General features: G+C 39.0%; 1 protein-coding gene across 4 annotated transcripts in view; it reads right to left on the bottom strand.

Annotated features, from left to right (window-relative positions):
- The window catches only part of GPR156 (G protein-coupled receptor 156), a 94,731-nt gene that overhangs the window by 70,666 nt on the left and 3,393 nt on the right, over positions 1-20,672 (bottom strand). The window contains exon 1 of one of the 4 annotated variants that reach the window (XM_055085094.1): positions 10,963-11,047. The exons of 2 other annotated variants lie outside the window; for them this stretch is intronic. The gene's annotated coding sequence lies outside the window, so the exon portion shown is untranslated. Of the gene's footprint in view, positions 1-7,990; positions 8,046-10,962; positions 11,048-20,672 lie in introns of those variants that run through there. One more of the 4 variants, XM_028493276.2, reaches the window with a different exon arrangement.

Genomic DNA, 20,672 nt, shown 5'->3' with positions numbered 1-20,672 from the left:
CCCAGCAATCCCACTACTGGGCATATACCCAGAGAAAACCATAATTCAAAAAGACACATGCACCCCAATGTTCATTGCAGCACTATTTACAGCAGACAGGTCATGGAAGCAACCTAAATGTCCATTGACAGACGAATGGATAAAGACTATGTGGTACATATATACAATGGAATGTTACTCAGCCATAAAAAGGAATGAAATTAGGTCATTTGTAGAGACATGAATGGATATAGAGACTGTCATACAGAGTGAAGTAAGTCAGAAAGGTAAAAGCAAATATCGTATATTAACGCATATATATGGAACCTAGAAAAATGGTACAGATGAACCGGTCTGCAGGGCAGAAACAGAGACACAGATGTAGAGAACAAAGTATGGACACCAAGGGGGGAAGTGGCAGGGGGGGGCGGTGGTTGTGTGATGAATTGGGAGATTGGGATTGACATGTATACACTAATATGTATAAAATGGATAACTAATAAGAATCTGCTATATAAAAAATAAATAAAATAAAATTCAAAACAAAATAAAAACAAAATTAAATCAAAAAGAAAATAAATATCTAATAATTAGAAAGCAAGCTGAAGCAAATTACTATCATCAAGTTAATGACATAACCACATAGAGAAGAATTATTTTAAGTAAAAGTAATTTGATTATACACCCGAAAGACAACAAATAACCACAAAGAAATCTTAAATGTCATTAAGTGGGTATTGTTCCTATTTTATACAGATGGATATACATACATATACACATACACACATCTACCTATTAGATAAAGCAAATAAGTAATTATGTTCATGTCAGTGGGAACTAAGAATTTCAAAGTAAGAGAAAAAAATATGCATATAAAATAAAATAAGTTAAAAATCTCTCAATCTTTTATTTAAATGGGAAATATCAGTATGGACTCAAAATTTTTCTTTTTCTAAAATATTCATATTTCCTAGTCTGTTAACTGAAGTTTGGAAGTAGTACAACATAGCAACAATAAGCACTCCAAGTGCCCAGACTGTAGTCTCTAAAACCATTTTTCACTAAAAGGAATCAGGTTTCTTTAGTGAAATAGTCAATTTAAGTTATGGAGCTGGAAATATATGAGATGAAACTGGGACATTTTGTCATACTAGAGCATGAAAAATTATCAGACTACAGAGAGTACAGAATCATGTCAAAGGGATGCAGGAGTCAACAGGCTTCCACTGGTCAATGACAGGATAATCTGAGCATCAAAAAGAACAATAACTGTAATGCACTGAAACATAAATGGCACATAGTAGGCACGCAATAAATGATTATTGAATAAATGAACAAAATTAGCATTGTAGGTATTAGTAAAATATTGTCAAAGGTGTGGTCTATAACACTGACTTAGTGGCTCCTCCATGAGGACAGATGGTGGAAATTTCTCTTCCTTTCAAATACCAGGAAAAGTTGTCTTTTTCTGGAACATTTTCATGTCATGAGTAGTACGTTTCTTTCTCTTTTGGCTGCTGGGAAGCTTGGAATCAAATATGTGGTTCACTTATAGCAACTGTGCAGTGTTAGGTATTTCTGGCTCGTTTTATTATCCTACGACTATTTTCCTTTTGTCTGGATTTCCTTATTCCTTCATTTTTCAACCCAATACATGCTTTATATTAAAAGCAGAAGGGACAGCTGAAGTAATAAGGATGTTTCTACCCAAATAGATACATTGTTTGAAGTATCTCAGCCTCAGGTTATCCATGAAGAAGAGGTAAGTCAGAACCACATGCAAATTAATAGTAAATGTATCTATTCAAACCACCACCAATAGCATTGACTAGATACTTACTAACGTTCCTTCTGGCACTAATATTGTCTCAGGTATTACCTCCACATTAACTATGTTAATATAGGCAGCAGATACATGGATAATTATAAACAGCAGGGAATGTAAAATGCATTTTAATTGTTTTTGAATGCACTGTGTTATGTTTTGGTAGCAGATTTACAAACATGCTGCATATGGGTCACTTATACTAACAGTAAAATTCATGCCTATTGCCTAAGCATACACTGCTCTTTGTGGAGGCAGCAGACAAGTACACACAGGGCGGAGGGGATTAAACCTCCCCTGACGACCGCCCACCACAGCGATCCTCAACACAGAAGATGGCTTACAGTTGTAAATTCTTTCTAAGAGAGGATGAGCATGAGATTAGGGTGGAAAAGTACTGCGTGTCTATGAACAAGACAGTTCAGTCAGGGAAAGTAAGTGAAGTCACAGAATATTGGAGATGGAAGCAACCTCAGATATAATCAAGTCCAGTCTCCATTTTATGGGTCAGAAAACTGCCCCACAGAGGTTGGGAGGTTCAGGGATCACATGGTGAGCGTAGGAAGAGAATCTTGGTGTCCCAAGTTCAGTGCTCTTTCTATACTACTTTAAAGGTCCTTTAAAGGAAGTTATGATTGGCCTTTCACGCACTAGAAACATCGGGGGCAAAGGCCTGGGCTTGGGGAAGGGAAGATGGAGACTGTGTGTGTGTACAGGGGAGTGATGGATGGGAATGGTGACCAGCAGGAAGGCAAGTTTGATGTGAATACGGAGAATGTGTGCAGGGCCAGTGGAGGCAACTGGAGAGAGCAGGGCCACAGGGGTAACAGCTCTAAGGCTGTAGTTAGAAGTTTGTGGAGGAGGTCCGAGGGAAAAAAGGAACCCTGTGGAAGGGGAAGGAATATTCTCTTGGGAGAGTATAAGTTTTGGAACTTGTACATTTTCTCCCCAACAATGTAAAGTGTACTGAATTAATCTGCTTCTCAGAACCTCAGATTTGCCTTATAAAAGAGGGAGAAATGATAAAAGTTCTCTTTTAAAGCCTCTGAAGTGCCTCAAGTTTTCCACATACTTTCATGGTTTCTGAATAATCATCCCCAGGACGCTGGAGCAGGGCTCGTGCAGGGAATCTTGATTCACTGGAGGGAGATCAAGGGGAGGAGAGACAGCTGCTCCAAATACATCCCTCTTAGGGGAGTTTAGAAGCAGAAGGGAATCACTGGGTGTCCCTTGGCAGGGGTGGGAAGAGGACAGGGTGGGGTGAAGGAGAGTGGACTTGATTCACCACTTTAATGTGAGTCTTAGAGAAAACGAACCTTTTGGATCCTTGGGCTCTGTATGAATTCTTGGATTATCCCACCAGTCTTTCCTAATCCCTGTGTTCTAAAGCCTCTCCTCTCCAGAGCTTCCCAGCGCACAGTGATTTTTTCTGCAATCTGTAGGACATTTTTGTTCAACATTACAGAAGGCCATACTCAACCTTTTAATTTGATATTACTTGTAACTTTTCTTCTACGAAACCTGACTTCTCCCTCTGCTTACAGTGTTTAAATATTTCTGGCTGCTTGGTAGAATTAAAGTGAATCAGACTGTCTATTGGCGTGGGTTCCCCACAGGATCTGAAAAACAGTGCTGTAAGCAGTAGGTTTACTGTAAACAGTAGATCAACTGAATGCAGGGCACACCTCAGGGTCCCGGGGTCAATTCAGTCTCCATCCCAGTACATGGAGTTTGGCTTCATTTCACACATCCTAGGACCATTGGGTATAATGAGTGATACTGCAATGGACAAAGCCCAGGCTGAATTTAACTCTCAGCTCCATCATTTTATATCTGTGGTGTCTTAGGTTAGTCACTTAACTTCTCCAATTCTTAGCTGCCTCCTCAGTGAAATGAGGATAATACTATCTACACCTCATAGATTTTGTTGATGATTAAATCATATGATGTCCAGGATGCCTGCACATGGAACTGATATACTAGATTATCAATAAATATTGGCTTCTTTCATTTCCACAATAGAGAAGAGTCATCTATATAAAAGACTTGGATCATATAGTCAAGGTTATCTATCTTGTTTCTCTAAAGTTTCTAACAGAATCCCAAGTTCTAAATCATTGTTTCTTCTAACATGAAGAGTAATGGTCTTCATGTTGTATTTAAAATCAGATTTTGTAAGGATACTGAATTATAGATCCCTGATGGTAGAGACCATGATCATTAATCCAATAAATGTTGACTGACCAACTATGACGGGCTGGTCACTAAGACCTAGGGATGCAGCAGGGAACAAGACAACATGGTCTTGCTCTACCACCTAGCACAGGGCCTGGTGATCAGTACATATTTGTTGAAGTGAACCCAGAGATGTTTAGAAAACATAATATAGGACAGGAGTCCTATTCTCCTGGGAACAATCCTCAGGACAGTGAGATACTCCTATAACTCAGCAGAAACAGGAGATTTGATTTATAAAGGAGGGCTGGAAAATCCCTCTGACTACTGTGGGAGCATCTCCTACTTTCAGAGACCTGCCCTGATGTGTTTTGTGACCCTCTGTACTCTCAGGTATAAACTGGCACAACCACACGAACTGGGCTGTGAGCCACTACTGCCTTATAGACGGATCCTAGAGACATGTGAATATTCCACACTACTGCCAGGGATTGGAGTTGGGAATTAAACACAAAAAAACAAAAAAACCCAGCAACATACAAAAACCCTCACCAACTTCTCTGAGTTGCACTTAGGTACTATCATGCAAATTATATATGCATGATTTCCATAAAAACCAGTCACAAATGTCAATTAGTGTTCATTAATATGCAGTAAAATTCTCACTTGAAAATTATTAAGAGCAGCCAAGAATGAATTCCACTTCGCTGCCCTCCTTTAATGAGAACTGCTGTGAAGCGCTCTGTGCTATTTCTCATCAGTGAAACAGTAAGGTGTCACGACAAATCAAGCTTCAGGCAACAGAAGGACCAGAGAGAATGATCATTTGAAGGTTTCAGAGGCCGGTTTTGGACAGCTCAAGTTTTATGCTGCTATAGCTGAGATCTCAGTCCTGCTGGATACCCAGAACATAAGCTGAGTGAATTCATTAATCTACCTTGCCAACGGAGCCATGGTGATACCGAGTACTTCTTTAAAGGATGTTTGCGAGGGTGCCGTACAGCTAGAAAATGGTAAATAACACTTAGTTCCTGAGGTTCAGTCTGTTCAGGAAACAATGTTCTACTCCTCAAAAGCAGCAGAGATCCAAGGCCCTTGGAATTAATGGGACTCATTCCTGAAAAGCCTTCTGGTTAGAATTTTTATGAGTGAACTCACATGCTGTATCTGCAAATTCCAGTTTCATCTGGACACTGGATTTCTCTGAACTGTTGTTCAGTGTTGTTGTGCAACCCAAGACACTGTGTGACAGTGATTCAGTCTCTTCGAGGATAAAGAGATGGAAAATATAAGCTATTGACACTGGACTGTTCATTCTGCAGCCACTTCCTTATCAAAATGTCCTAAACTTGGCCTGAAAGCAGGGGGTACGGAATAGACTTTTCTAAGAATAGTTTAACCCAGTGGTTACCAAACTTTAGTGCACATCAAAATCACCTGGAGAATGCCTTAAAAAATACTAATTGCAGGCCCTTTACTGCCAGAGTTTCTGATTCAGTAGGGCCTGAGAATGTGCATTTCTAGTAAGTTCCCAGGTGATGCTGCACCTGTTGATCTGAGAATCATTCCATGAGAACCTGAGTCTAGCTTAAGGAAACATAAGGCTTTCATCAGATTGTGTGGAACCACACAATCCTTGGAATAACCATTAACTTGCTACTCCAAGCTACTGTGATGAGGCTCATGTACATACATACAGATCAAATCACTTGAATCATTCACTAGAAATTAATTTCAGAGAAGTACTAAGAAATTAGACACCTAGAATATACAATGGAGGAAAGACAGTCTCTTCAATAAGTGGTGCTGGGAAAACTGGACAGCTACATGTAAAAGAATGAAATTAGACCACTCCTTAACACCATACAAAAAAATAAACTCAAAATGGATTAGAGACCTAAATGTAAGACCGGACACAATAAAACTCTTAGAGGAAAACATGGGAAGAACACTCTTTGACATAAATCACAGCAAGATCTTTTTTGATCCACCTCCTAGAGAAATGGAAATAAAAACAAAAGTAAACAAATGGGACCAAATGAAACTTAAAAGCTTTTGCACAGCAAAGGAAACTATAAATAAGACATTAAGACAACCCTCACAATGGGAGAAAATATTTGCAAACGAATCAATGGACAAAGGATTAATCTCCAAAATATATAAACAGCTCATGCAGCGCAATATCAGAAAAACAAACAACCCAATTAAAAAATGGGCAGAAGACCTAAGTAAACATTTCTCCAAAGAAGACATACAGATGGCCAAGAGGTATATGAAAAGCTGCTCGACATCACTAATTATTAGAGAAATGTACCATTGCAGCACTATTTACAGCAGACAGGTCATGGAAGCAACCTAAATGTCCACTGACAGAAGAATGGATAAAGAAGATGTGGTACATATATACAATGGAATATTACTCAGCCATAAAAAGGAACGAAATTGGTTCATTTGTAGAGACGTGGATGGACCTAGAGACTGTCATACAGAGTGCAGTAAGTCAGAAAAAGAAAAACAAATGTTGTATACTAAGGCATATATGTGGAATCTAGAAAAATGGTACAGATGAACCAGTTTGCAAGGCAGAAATAGAGACAGATATAGAGAACAAACGTATGGACACCAAGGGGGGAAAGCGGGGCATGGGGATAAACTGGGAGATTGGGATTGACATATATACACTAATATGTATAAAATAGATAACCAATAAAAACCTGCTGTATAAAAAAAACAAAGAAAAGAAATTAGACACCTAGAGCAGCACTCAATATATTCATTCTTCAAACCATGATTCTTAAATAGTTTTTTGGACATGAAATACTGATGAAAACTACTGATCCTCTCCTGAAAAATGTATATAAATATGTAATACTTTACATACAAAATCAGAAGGGGGGAGTCATAGCCCACCCATTAACGCCTCCTACAAACCCCACTCATGCCAAGTGGAGAGGCTCATTTCAAACCACAACTCAGGTGAAGCTAGGGATAAAAATTTTTTTAAATTAAGGTTTCTCTTTATATTGGTCTCATAAATCAAACATTTCTTTGTGGCTACCCACAAGTAAAGCATGGTGCAATAAAATGATGAAGGCTATGAAAAACTCTGTCACCAATTAAAACATTTTAATAATTCTTTTTAATATGTCTGTTCTTTATCTAGTACAATAATCTTTGTCTTTTAATTGGAGTATTCTATTCATTCTTTTTTTTTAACATCTTTATTGGAGTATAATTGCTCTACAATGGTGTGTTAGTTTCTGCTTTATAACAAAGTGAATTAGCCATACATATACATATATCCCCATAGCTCCTCCCTCTTGCATCTCCCTCCCACCCTCCCTATCCCACCCCTCTAGGTGATCACAAAGCACCGAGCTGATCTCTCTGTGCTATGTGGCTGTTTCCCACTAGCTATCGATTTTATATTTGGTAGTGTATATATGTCCTGGAGTATTCTATTTATTCTTAAGATAATTACTGACATAAATGAGTTAAAATCTATTACATTACTATTTGTTTTACTTTCTCAATCTGTCCTGTGGGGTTTTGGGGTATTTTAAAATATTTTTTATTTGTATTTTATCCCATTTTCCTATTAAGCTTTTAAATAAATGGCTCTATTGAGGTATAAATTATATACCATAAACTGCACATATTTAAAGTGTCAATTTGATAAGTTTTGACATATGCATACACCTCTGAAAACACTCTTGCATTCAAAATAATGAACAGAGAGCAATAATCCTCCAACTTTGTTCCTTTTTTGAAAGCTGTTTTGGCTATTCTAGATACTGCACATTTTCCCATGAATTTTAAAGTGAGGTTATCATTTCTACAAGAAGGCCATCTGGGATTCTGATTGGGATTGTATTGAATCTATAGATCAATTAGGAGAGAATTAACGTCTTAACAATATTGAACCTTCTAACCCATTGTCTTTCAGCTCACCTGCTATAACAAAATACCATAGACTAAGTGGCTTATAAACAACAGAAATTTATTCCTCACAGTTCTGAAGACTGGAAGTTCAAGATAATGGTGCCAGCATGATCATGGTCTGGTGACAGTCCTCTTCCAGTATGCAGATGGCTGACTTCTTGTTATATCCTAACATGATGGAAAGAGAGCTACTCTCTGGCCTCTTCTTATAAGGGCACTAATCTCATTCATGAAGGCTTCCCCCTCATGACCTAATCATCTCCCAAAGGCCCTGTCTCCAAATACCATCACACTGATGATGAGATTTCAACATATAAATTTTGGGGAGGACATAAACATTCAATCAATAGCACCCATGAACAAGGTATATCTCTCCATTTATTTAGGTCTTCTTAAATTTCTCTCAATAAGGTTTTGTAATTTTCAGTATATAGGTCTTGCACAATTTTTATCAGATTTATCCCTGAGTATTTCATATTTTTGATGCTATTATAAATTTTTTTAACTTCCAATTTTGATTGTTCAACATTGGTATATATATATATGCACAAACTATGTTTGAATATTGATACTGTGTTTTTATGCTCAACTCATTCATTAGTTCTAGTGGCTCTTCTGTAGGTTCCATTTAATATTCTAAATAGATGATCAGGTCATTTGCAAATAAAGACAGTTTTACTTCTTCCTTTCCAAACAGGATGCCTTTCATTTCTTTTTCTTACCTTACTGCACTGGCTAGGACCTCCAGAACAGTGTTGAATAGAATTGGTGACAGTGGGCATCTTTGTCTCGTTCTTGATCTTAGGAGCAAGGTCTTTTACTATTAAATATGATGTTAGATGTAGGTTTTCCATAGATTCCCTTTATCAGGTTAAGGAAATTCTAGTTTGCTAAGACTTTTTCTTTAATAGATGTGGGCTTTCACGAACTCTAAGACATATTTAATAAACTTTGGTAGTTTGTGTCTTTCAAGCTATTTGTTCTTTTCATCTAAGTTGATGGAATTATTAGAAGAAAGCTGTTTATAATATCTATAGAATTTGTAGAGTTGTCACCTCTTTAATTCATGGTGTTAGTAAATTGTGTCCGTTCTCTTTTTATCTTGATCAGGCTCACTAGAGGCTTACTGATTTTATTGGTATTCTCAATAAATCAGCATTCACTTTGATTTTCTCTACTTTTTTGTGTATCTATTTTATTGATTTCTGCTCTGATATTTATTATTTCCCTTCTTCTGCTTACTTTGGGTCTCATTTACTCTTTTTTATTCTAGTTGCTTGGGATGGAAGTTGAGGACATTGAGACTTTTCTTCTCATAAGTCCTCAGCACTATAAATTTCCACCTAAGTACAGGCATACCTCAGAGATACTGAGAGTTCAGTTCCAGACTATGACAATAAAGTGAATATTACAACAAAGTGAGTCACATGAATTTTTTGATTTCCCAGCACATATAAAAGTTATGTTTACATTATACTATAGTCGACTGAGTGTGCAATAGCATTATGTGTTAAAAAACCAATGTATATACCTTAATTTAAAAATACTTTATTGCTAAAAAATGTTAACCATCATCTGAACCTTCAGCAAGATGTATTCTTTTTGCAATTGTAACATCAAACACCACTGATCACAGATCACCATAACAAATATACTAATAATGAAAAAGTTTGAAATATTGCAAGAATTACCAAAATGTGACACAGAGACACTAAGTGAGCAAATGCCATTGGAAAAATAGCACCAATGGACTTGCTCAATGCAGGGTTGCCACAAACCTTCAATTTGTAAAAAACTCAATACCTGCCAAGTACAATAAAATGAGGTACACCTATACTGCTTTTTATATGTAACTTTTCATTTTCATTCAGTCCAAACTAATTTCTCATTTCCCTTTTGATTTCTTCTTTGCCTTAAGAGCTATATTAAAATGCATTACTGTTTTCAAATATTTGAAGATTTTTATTATTGATTTCTTAATTAATTCTATTGTGGTCAAGAACATACTTTGTATGACTTGAATCCTTTTAACTGTATCGAGACTTGTCCTACAGCCCAGAATATGGTCTCTCTTGATAAATGTTCCGTGTGTACTTGAAAGGAATGAATACTTTGCTGTCAATAGGTAAAATGCTCTATATCAATATCTAGAGCTCTATATCTAGATCAATGAGGTCAAGCTGATTACGTTGTTTCCTTCTTCTATATCCTTAATTATTTTGTCTTCTTGCTACATGCATTACTTAAAGAAAGCTAACAAAATTTTGGACCACAATTATGGATTTGTCTATTTCTCCTTGAAGTCATATCATCTCTACTTCATGTATTTTGAAGCTCTGTTATTAGGTGTATAATATTCTTTGCTCCACGATCTACTTTATCTGATACTAATATTGCTACTCATCTATATTTTGATTAGTGTTATTGCTACTCATCTATATTCTGCTTAGTGTTAACACAGTTAAACGTTTCCACCCTTTTAATTTATTTTTGTCTTGATATGTAAAGCCTGTTTCTTATACACAGTATATAATTGGCTTTGCTTTTTTATCCTATCTGGAAATTCCTGCCTTTTAGTTGAGGTGTTGAGATCCTTTATATCTAAAGTAGTTATTGGTATATTGGTATTTTTAGGTTTAAATGTATCATATTGTATTGTTTTTTATTCTTCTTTCCCTTTTCCTCCTTTTTTGCCTTTTTTAAAGTGAACTGAGTATTTTTTATGATTCCATTTTATCTCTCTTTTGGCTTATTAGTTATACTTCTTTTTTGTGACTGTTTTTGTGTTTATAGATACATCTTTAACCTATTGCAGTCTACCCTCAAGTGATATCACATGACTTCACATGTAGTATAAGAATGTGACCAAGAATATATTTCCATGTTTCCACTAACAGCCTTTGTACAGTCATTGTCATACATTTCCTTTTAAATATGTTATAAACCCCACAATACATTGTTTTTATTTTTCTTTAAACTGTCAATTTTACTTAAAAGAGGTTTAAATAATAAAAATCTTATATATTTTCCCATGTAGTTACCATGTCTGGTGCTCTTCGCTTTTTTGTATATATCCATATTTCCTCCTGGTATCATTTTCCTTCTTCTGGAAGCACTTCCTTTAACATTTCTTGTAGTGAACATCTGCCAGTAAGGAATTCTTTCAGCTTTTATACATCTGAAAAAGTCTTTTGCCTTTGTTTTGAAAGATATTTTCACTGGGCATAGAATTCTAGGTTGAAGGGTTTTGTTTTTTGTCTTTCCAGTACTTTAAAGATGTTGTTCCATTGCCTTTTTGCTTGTACTTTTTCCTGATGAAATCTCTATTCCCAGCCCTGTGTGACTGGCAAGTACTGCTTCCTCTAATCCTTTTGAGTGGTTCTTCTTCCCTCCCTAGGTAGCTTCCTCACACTCATGTGCTCATAAGTACTCAGCTTTGTACTTGAGGTATACTCTGTGAGAATCTCTGGAGTTCTCTCTGAGCAGTTTTCTCCTCTTCAATACTCCGTTCTGCAAACTCCAGCTGCCTTTGGTCTCCCTAGACTTGAAACTGTCTTCTCAACTCAGTGAGTCTACATTCTCCCTTTCTGCACCATATTCTGGAAAGAATATTTTGGTATGCCCCCTTTTGTTTTGTTTTGTTTTATTTCACTGACTATCAGAGACCATATGTTAAGAATACAGAAGTTCTGGATCATTTTCTCTTTTCCAAAGGATATGTTTTTTAGCTTCTGTTAGGGTGTTAGAATAAAACTGATTATCTTTTTTTTTTTTTTTTTAGTTGCAAGAAAATGTTTATTTCGTAAAAAGGTATGAAGGTAGAAAACCAGTAAGAATAGGGAAAGGAGAACTTAACAAGTGGGGGATTTTGAGGCAACTAGGAAGTGATTTGGACAAAACTTTCATAGGCAAGAGAGCTTCATATACCATAACCACTACACTGAAAGGCATCTAATAACCAGCCAATTTTATTTGTATCAGTAGTACTAAGAATAATTCTCTACACTTCCACCTTTACTAAGGAAAATGTAAGACCTAGTTGGCTTTAATATTTTCAGTGTGTCTCGAGTTATCAAAGATTAAGTGTAAGAGAGTAGGATGAAGTAGAGACCTGCATTTTTGTGTTGAGAAAATATTAACCTTTAATTGTGCAACTTAATTATTGTGTATGCCTTTGCTGCTTGATTTTTGTTTATTCTTCCTTACAACATTAGCGTGATGGAAGTATAATTACTTGATCACCACTTAATATTTCAGTTCTGTTTTTCAACATGTAACCAAGGGTACAATTAATTTAAACACTTTTAACAGTAAACAATTGTGTATATGGTAAAATAAGTTGACTTTTTTCAAATTTAAAGGGTATAGTATCAACTGAAACTAACTCCACTCAAGAAATAATTGAGTGTCTTCTATTAAGCAGGCACAGTGCTGGTGGTATTACATGAATATTACCTCCTACTAATCATTCTAAGAACTTTAGAAAAGACTTGTGAAACCAGAGCACTACCAGAGGACTAACTGTAACACTTCACACCCTGTGGTCTATTTTTCTTGCTGTTACAACAAGTAACGTGAAGTATGGCCACTCTGTAGAACCGGAGAGATAAAATCACTGTCATTTGGCTAGAAAGTAGCAGATGCTATAACATGAACCCAAGGCCTTGATTCCAAGATCAACTCTTTTATCCTGCCATTATGATGCCTTTATACAATTCTTTAGCAGACAGTTTTCTCCACCTGGCAGTCATTTTCTTACTTTAATTTTTTATAAGGAAAACACTGTGAAGAAGCAAAGTAAAAAACTGATTTAATCCTTGGCAGTACAGTGGCAATTAAATAGCTGTTAAAAAAAAGTGTTTTGAGAACATGCCCAGGATTTTTGAGAACATTTCTACTGGACACCTTTGCTCCAAGCTTATCTTCCATTGAGAGAGGGAGGGGACCGTATTTAAAAACAAGAATAGGGTGGTCCAATGGTTAAGACTCCTTGCTCCCAATTCAGGGGGCCCGGGTTCGATCCCTGGTCCGGGAACTAGATCCTGCATGCTGCAACAAAGGGCAAGGTCATTAAATGAGTGCAGTGCAAGGACACACGGTGTGATAGGGTTAGCCTTCCACAATGTGGGTGGGCCACATCCAATCAGTTGAAGGCCTTCAGAGCAAAAAACAGAGTTTTCCTGGCAGGCTCTGGCCGAGGGGCCGGGCAAGAGGGTCAGGGGTTGTGCAAGAAGGCCACCGGGCCGCCCACTGCGGCCCCCACCCTCCCGCGCCCGCTCCCTCTCCTGCTCCAGCCGGAGCCAAAACTGATCATCTTAATCCAGTCAGTGGCTAATCTGATTGGGGACTGGATTTCAATTGTTTATAAGATCAGGTCTATTTCTGGGCTAACTCCTCAGGCACAGTCCTTCAGGAGTCCCAACCAAAAGCTTAGGGTATTTGTACTAGTCCGGGTCCTCCAGAGAAACAGAAGTAATATTTTATATATAAATTTAAAAGATGTATTACAAGGTTCTGGCTCACACAATTAATTATGAAGGCTGAGAAGTCCCATGATCTGTCATCCACAAGCTGGAGACACAGGAAAGCCAGTGGTGTAGTTCAAAGGCCTGAGAGCCAGAGAGCTGATAGTGTAGGTGCCAGCCTGTATCCGAAAGCCTGAAAACCAGGAGTGCCAAGGGCAAGAGAAGATCAATGTCCCAGCTCAGTAGTCAGGCAGAGAAATTTCAACCCTCCTCGGCCTTTTTGTTCTATGCAGGCCTTCAACAGACTGGGTGATGTCCACTCACAATGAGGAAGGCCAACTGCTTTACTTAGTTCCCTAATTCAAATGCTAATCTCTTCCAGAAACACCCCACAGATACACCCCAAAATAATGTTTAACCAGATATCTGGGCATCCTGTGGCCGACACAAATAGATACATAAAATTAACCGTTGCAGTGTTTTTCAGGCCCTTCCACTTTGGTGGGCCTAACACTCCCATTTTAATCTCCCCAGCACAGTAAGACTGTAATAATAACTCTAGTCACCTTAGCTTTTTAGCACCTGCTTTCTGTTTGGCTTTCTTACCTCTTGGTCTGTGCTAATTATACATTGGTGAATGACCTATAAGGAAAATGGTACAAACTTATTGGGCTGATTCCTCTGTGCCTCTTTTCTTTCCATGAGCATGGCCTCTTATGTCCTGGCTCATTTAGTACCCTTGAATTCCCCCTTTTTTCCCTCCCCAGCCCTATCAGGCTGCAGAATGTTCTGCTCAGCTTCTCTGAGTCTTAGCAGCTGCTTTTTGCTTGGGTTCTTAGCTTCTCCTCACATGCTACTTAATAAATGGTAAATGTCTCAAGGAAAAATGCAACCTAGAATGTAGGGCACTCAATGAATTTCTCTTCTTTCTAAGGTCTTAGCTCTCAAGCACTGGCTGCCTTGGTAGGTCTTTTACACCTTCAAATAGATTTTTGAAATCCAGCTTTTCTAGATGTCCCCTCTGGGAGCAATGGTCTACTACCAGGTAGACCATTATGGCCAGAAGCAGATGCTTAATGTCTTGTAATATGTTTAACCTTAAATTTTTTTTACTGTCAAGACCAAACTGTTTAAAGATAATCTTTACAGATGCAAATCACAGTGCAAACAGTATAAGACATAACTATCCTTACTATTAACTGTGAGACCAATTAAGATACCTTATAGAATCCCTAAATTATAAGAGACAAACCTATAATAGGGATTGGCTTAACTATCATTATTACCCCATCAGTGCATACTTGAAAATAAAAGTTGATGTAAAAGTATTAACACAAAGGATGATGCTTATGCTTCAGGTTTATATACGTCCAAACTAAAGTTAAAATTTCTCCTTAGAAATTAATCACAATAACTTCTATTCTGGTTTTCGTTTCTTTCTTTAGTTTTCAATCTAGGGCATAAAAATCCATTTCAAAGCTACTGAGCAAAAATTGCAGCATGTGTTATAGAAGCCAACAGCAAAATGTCTGCCATAGGACTTCATGATTTTGTTCCCTCCACTTAGCTTATGTTTGCATTCTGAACACAGAATCACAACTGGGTTTGTAATATAGATTAGAGATCACAGATTTCCATAGCGTATCCATGAACTCACAGGTCCACACATCAGCCTTCAGCTGAGGATTTAAAAATCCCATATACTTCTTGCTACTTTGTCAGTTCACCATTTATATTTCACTTGTTCATACTCACCAGCTTCCCTTAATGCTTCTCTGATATTTTCTCCAGCCCTGGTGAGGTGAGGAATCCCACTCCTCTCCAGTCTTATGGGCTAGACTGAATTTTTACATGCAAACAAGAGCAAAACTAAAAATGAAAGCCAAGTAGTCCTGGGAAGCTCACTACTAATACCAGGTTGAGTAAAATCATTTGTTTAAAAATGTTCGCATCTGTTGCTTGGCACTGATCCTTAAACTCCGAGACCCCTACCTTCTCAACTAATTATCCTCATGTCAAGTAATCAATTGTAGTTGATTGACTATATACTCATAAAAGTCCCCAAATCCCAAATCCCTCAAAATAGAGGGAGAAGACCGGGATGGAATCAAAGAACTTTTCTCAATCCAACTATTAAGGGAAGGACATAACAAAAACATTAGCAGATACAGCATTGTGAGAAAGCATTGTAACAGCCTATTCTCTCTGAAAGCGGCCCCCTCCCCATTGATCATACTGCTCCTGCCACAGATGAAGACCATGTATAATTCCTCAGCATGGAATAAATGAGCAAGGGGAATTGTGAACAGTCTGGCCAACCAGAAGCAATAGAGACACAATGCAACCAAGACACTGCAGACCCTGCTCCCCACTGAGCTGATATAATCCACACTTGGCAAGGATGAGTTCTCACTGCAGGGCTCTCCTGCCTAAATACACAGGCTCCCCTGGAGAAAGGCGGTGGGAGAGGGGAGAGCAAGACAAAAGGAGGGAGGGAAACAACTGCTGTAGGGGAAACCCACAATGAGAAGTAAAATTGTGTGTGTTCCCTTTGACCCAGAAATGCCAATTTGGGGGATTTTCCTATGGAAATAAAAACCAAAGTGTAAGGATAAATGTAGAATGTTTACTGTGGCATAGTTTGTTGTGTAAAAAAACAAAACAAAAAAAACACTGGAGGAAAATGCAGAATATCTATCAATACAAAAATAATGGGAAAAATTACGGAACTTTTCTGCAAAGGAATATTATAAATAAATAAATAAATAAAGGAATATAATAAAATGAAACAGAATAACCTGTATTATATGATCTCATTTACATATGAAATAGAAAATAATTCCACCTATGTTTGTTTGAAAGTAGAAAAGGGGTGAAGAAGTTTTGTCAGGAAGATGTAAAGGAAAGTAGGTGGAGATTAGTAACATTTTCTTTCTATACTGCTATTTACTAGACTTGTTATAATGAGTGTGTATTACTTTTATAATTTAAAAAAGTAATCAATTAAAAATATAAAAAGGATTTATTGACACTGTATTATTACAAGTAATGTCAGATCCCAGAGTTCAGTGGGATGTATAGTTCTCTGGCATTTGCTTTAAATTGATCCTGGTGGGTAAAGGTAGATGGCAACTTCTGCTCCCAGAGAGAGGCCTCACCACGTGTCTCTCAGTAGAAGCCAATTAAAGCACAGACTCGACAGTGCCTCTAGAAAAGGCCAGTGGTTGTGAAATGAAAACGACATCTACCTCTCCAAAGGCTCAGCCGCAGAGCTTCCCAAGGGGTTGCCTGAGCCAGTGAGCTGCAGGCAGAGGCGTGGATGAGCATAGAACAGGCTTTTGTCTGGGAATATCCCACTACCCCCACTACAGACAGCTTTTGTTGGTCCCTGTTCCATATTCCAGAGATGAGATGCACAAGGCTGGCCCGGCCACTGCAGGAATAAATATTAAACTCTGTGGGAAAGATGCTGCCGCCCAGGTTGAAGTGTTCTGTGTTAGCACCTTGGTCGACATCTGTAGGCCAGTTGTGGGACTTCCAATTGTCACCCACAGGATTGCATTAAGGCCTTGGAGGTGTGACACTTGGCTTAGTATTTGCAATTTGGTTTCATGCTAATAGAAGCTTCCAGATCCTTGGGGCAGGGGGCAGGAGATACGATATTCAATAATGAACCAAAAAATATGCAGAAGTTAGCAACCTGAAAAGAATTAACTTTTTTGTTCATTCATCTTCCAACATTTTTTTTCTATTCTTGTACAATCCTACTGTCCTCTATCTATGCCTCTTCTTCTTTCTCCCTACTTAGCCCCTTAAAAGAATTTTTTTACTTAATGTTTTGCTGATTATCATAGAAATCCATACTTAAAATAGCAATCACGGAAAATAGGGATAAGTTTAAAAAAAAGAAAAGGAATCATTTATAATCCCACTGCTGGTAATATTTTAGAATAGTTTCTTCTTATCTTTATACTTACTTTATAAAGTCAGTCTGCATTTGTGTATCTTTGCAAGTACAGCTGAAATGTCTCACATACATAACTAATATTATGAATGAATATGAGAGAATGTGATGGAAGTGCGAAGGGGATTTGGACAGTGTATTACTGCTGGGATCTGCACGGTTGTGGTGTGGCTATGTGTTCTGGTGTGTCAAGCCTGTGTTAATATTCCTCAAACTGACTGACAGCAGCCTCATGTCTCCGCCCTTCTTTTCTCCTCACAGCTGCCTTGGAAGTCAGCAATATTTGCACATAAAGATTCCCATGGGTGGTTATTTGATGTTCTTTCATCCAAGTCTTTCATTTGCAGATAACTGGGTACCTAGGACCCCAGCAGGTCACTACTCTCTTCCCTTTCCTGTCTCCTGCCATCATCTTTCCTGCTTCCTCTTCACTCCAATCTCCTGGGTTTATCTAAACAGCATCCAAAAGCAGGCAACCATCACCAGCCAGGGCACAACACAGAATCACTGAAATGTCCATTTGGAAAAGGCACTCAATTAAGGATGCACACTGTTCACCTGTTCAGAGGAAATACTACAGCTAATGTGGCCCTTGGAAGATTCCACTTCATGCAAAAAATCAGGAATTTCTTAAATTAGAACCAAGAAGGACGTTGTTGGTCTGGAGTCTTGCCATTTCCCTAGTTAAGACTTTCACTTCTGCCTCCTCTCCCAAGGTCTCCCCAATTACCCTTGGAAAATCAGGATGGTGAGCTGACAGTGCTGACTGATAGTCTGACATTGCAGCATAGGCAGACAGCAATGAGAAGGCCCAGAGAATTCCTTCTTGGGTGTTCCCAATGTCACTCTAGAACAGGTACCCACAGCAGCAAGAGAGCAGTTCCAAATAGCAAGGCCCTGGGCAGAATCATGAAGTTTCTCTAAGAGGTCCTCCCATGCCTTTTTTTGTCCTCACACCAAGAAATCTCTTCTCCCCATCAGAACTCCAGAGCTCTCCGGCTAATCTACACACATGCAAAGTTCCTCACCACAGCACTGAAGACTGACTATCCCCAGACCATCATGTCTACAACTATCTCTTCCTTATCACAAACACCATAAAGTGGAGATGACCGAGAGGTTTCACACCCCTCCTGACCTCCTTATTTTTATTATGGATTAAAAATAAACATCCTGAGGCATTTTTGAATAGGAATCTGTGATCTGACGGGAGAACACATGTGGCAGGTGGCCGAGCAGTCCTGTCTATGGCTTGTCAATCTCCATGGCCTCAACCCTCTATTGCCAGTTGCCTCTCTAGTCACAGCCCAGGAACCGGGTTGAAGCAGGCCTGAATCTTGCAGAGATGGTCTGCGGGCCTCATCGCTTGGTCCTCTGTTGCTTGGCAACCCAGCCTGAAGTATACTGACCCAGATTTAGGTTCAGGTGATAAAGGGGTACTTAGACCCTCTCAATTCCCTCTCACTGAGGCAAAGTGGCCATGAAAGAGATCAGAGGATGCAGCATACAGCCTATGAATTCAGTTTGACTTGCAGCATTCTGAGCATTTGTGTGATGTGTGAGATCTGTTTCTGGTTAATCCCAGGAGTATATTGAATGAATCTGACCTCCTCTCGTTTACATCCCTTAGAGTAGATTGTACAAAGTCTCTAGACTGGATTGGACACAGGAGAATATTCTGGAAGTGCCTTGGACATAAACAGACCTCAAGGCCTTGCTTGGGCTGGAGGCACTGCCCAAGAATTGCTCAAAATCTGATCCAATCAAAAGTTACATGGCTCCCTACAACAAACAGACTAAAGTCCAGGCTCCTGTGTCCTTTACAATTGGCCTTTAGCTCTCCTGCTCTACCTCTTACTGCAAACCTGCCCTACCCCTCCCTGACCCCCATCTTCACCTCACTCAAAGCCACACCAGCACTTTGGCCCTGACTCAAATGTCTGCTTCAGTTACTCTGTCTGTCTGGAAATGCCCTTCCACACCACAGCTGCCAGTCAGAGAGCCACACCTCCTTCAAAACTTGACTCAAAAGGCACTTCTTCCTTGGATGAAAATAACAATTCCTCCTGAAATAGCTAGTTCTCTCCCCCGGCCCCCCCACCCCTGGAAACGCTGGCTAGCCTCCACTCCTTCTCCCATATTTTCATAGCAGGTGTGATAATTATAGCACTCAGCACAGCTGTCTTATACAGGCCTTGTCTACATTGCTGTCAAAGGAACTGTGTCCTTGAAAGGCTGATTTCTTTATTCTTCTATTTGGAACGAATGCATTCCATCTTAATTAATCCCTCCTCAGGCTGACAAGCTCTTTTCCACCATCCCCTCTAGACTCACACCCTCAGGGGCACTCCATTAACAGGCCCTGCTTTTCCCAAGTCATTGTTGTCAGTCTTTCTCCCCATCCAGATACTATTAATGCTCATTCTTCTGAAGGCTCATTCTCCCCCATCCCTAGAAAGCAAGGTGGGTTCAGTATTACCAATGTTCTCTGGCCGTGTCATCTATCTCTGTCCGAGTAGCTCATGATTATGACAAGTGTCTCCAAAAAAACACCTTGAGAAGTCTAGATGGAAACCAATGTCCCATGGAAACACATAAATATTTTATCAGGCTCTGAACAAGACTCTTACTCATAAATATTTAAACCCCTCGAGAACAGAATGCTCGATGGCTAATTAGAGTCAACTTGCACTGGGATGGGGAATTGAGAGGAGGAGGTGAATACAACAGCAATGGCGACAGGCATTCTACAGTATCTTTTAAGGATCTAGAAACACTGAAAGTGCACCCGAGGGCTCCCCAGTTTGCCTGCGCACTCCTTTTCCAAATGCTTTCCCTCTGCAGTGGAAGTCAGCGCCCAGCGGGGCTGTCTAGGAAGGGCACTGTTGGGCTGCAGGCAGGCTGCCACATCGGTCATAGCCACCATAACCTTGCCATACTTCTCTCAGCACTGGTGGCACAAAGATTTTCAAAGAAGTACATAGAAGCCAAAATGAGGCAGACTCTATAAGAATGTTCACGGCAGCTTTATTCAAAATAGCTCCAAACTGGAAACAACCCAAGTGTCCATCAATAAGAGAATGGATAAATAGAAGGCAGATATTCATATTGTGGAATACTATCTTGAAATAAAAAGAAATAAACAACTTTTATACGCAACCACATGGCTGAATCTCACAGACATTGTGCCAAGAAAAAAGAAGCCAGGGCTTCCCTGGTGGCGCAGTGGTTGAGTCCGCCTGCCGAAGCAGGGGACACGGGTTCGTGCCCCAGTCCGGGAAGATCCCACATGCCGCGGAGCGGCTGGGCCCGTGAGCCATGG

The sequence above is a fragment of the Physeter macrocephalus genome, chromosome 1 (genome assembly GCF_002837175.3).
Source record: "Physeter macrocephalus isolate SW-GA chromosome 1, ASM283717v5, whole genome shotgun sequence".
NCBI lineage: Eukaryota > Metazoa > Chordata > Mammalia > Artiodactyla > Physeteridae > Physeter > Physeter macrocephalus.
Note: the sequence above shows the minus strand (reverse complement) of the source record. Positions and strands in the feature narration are given on the sequence as shown.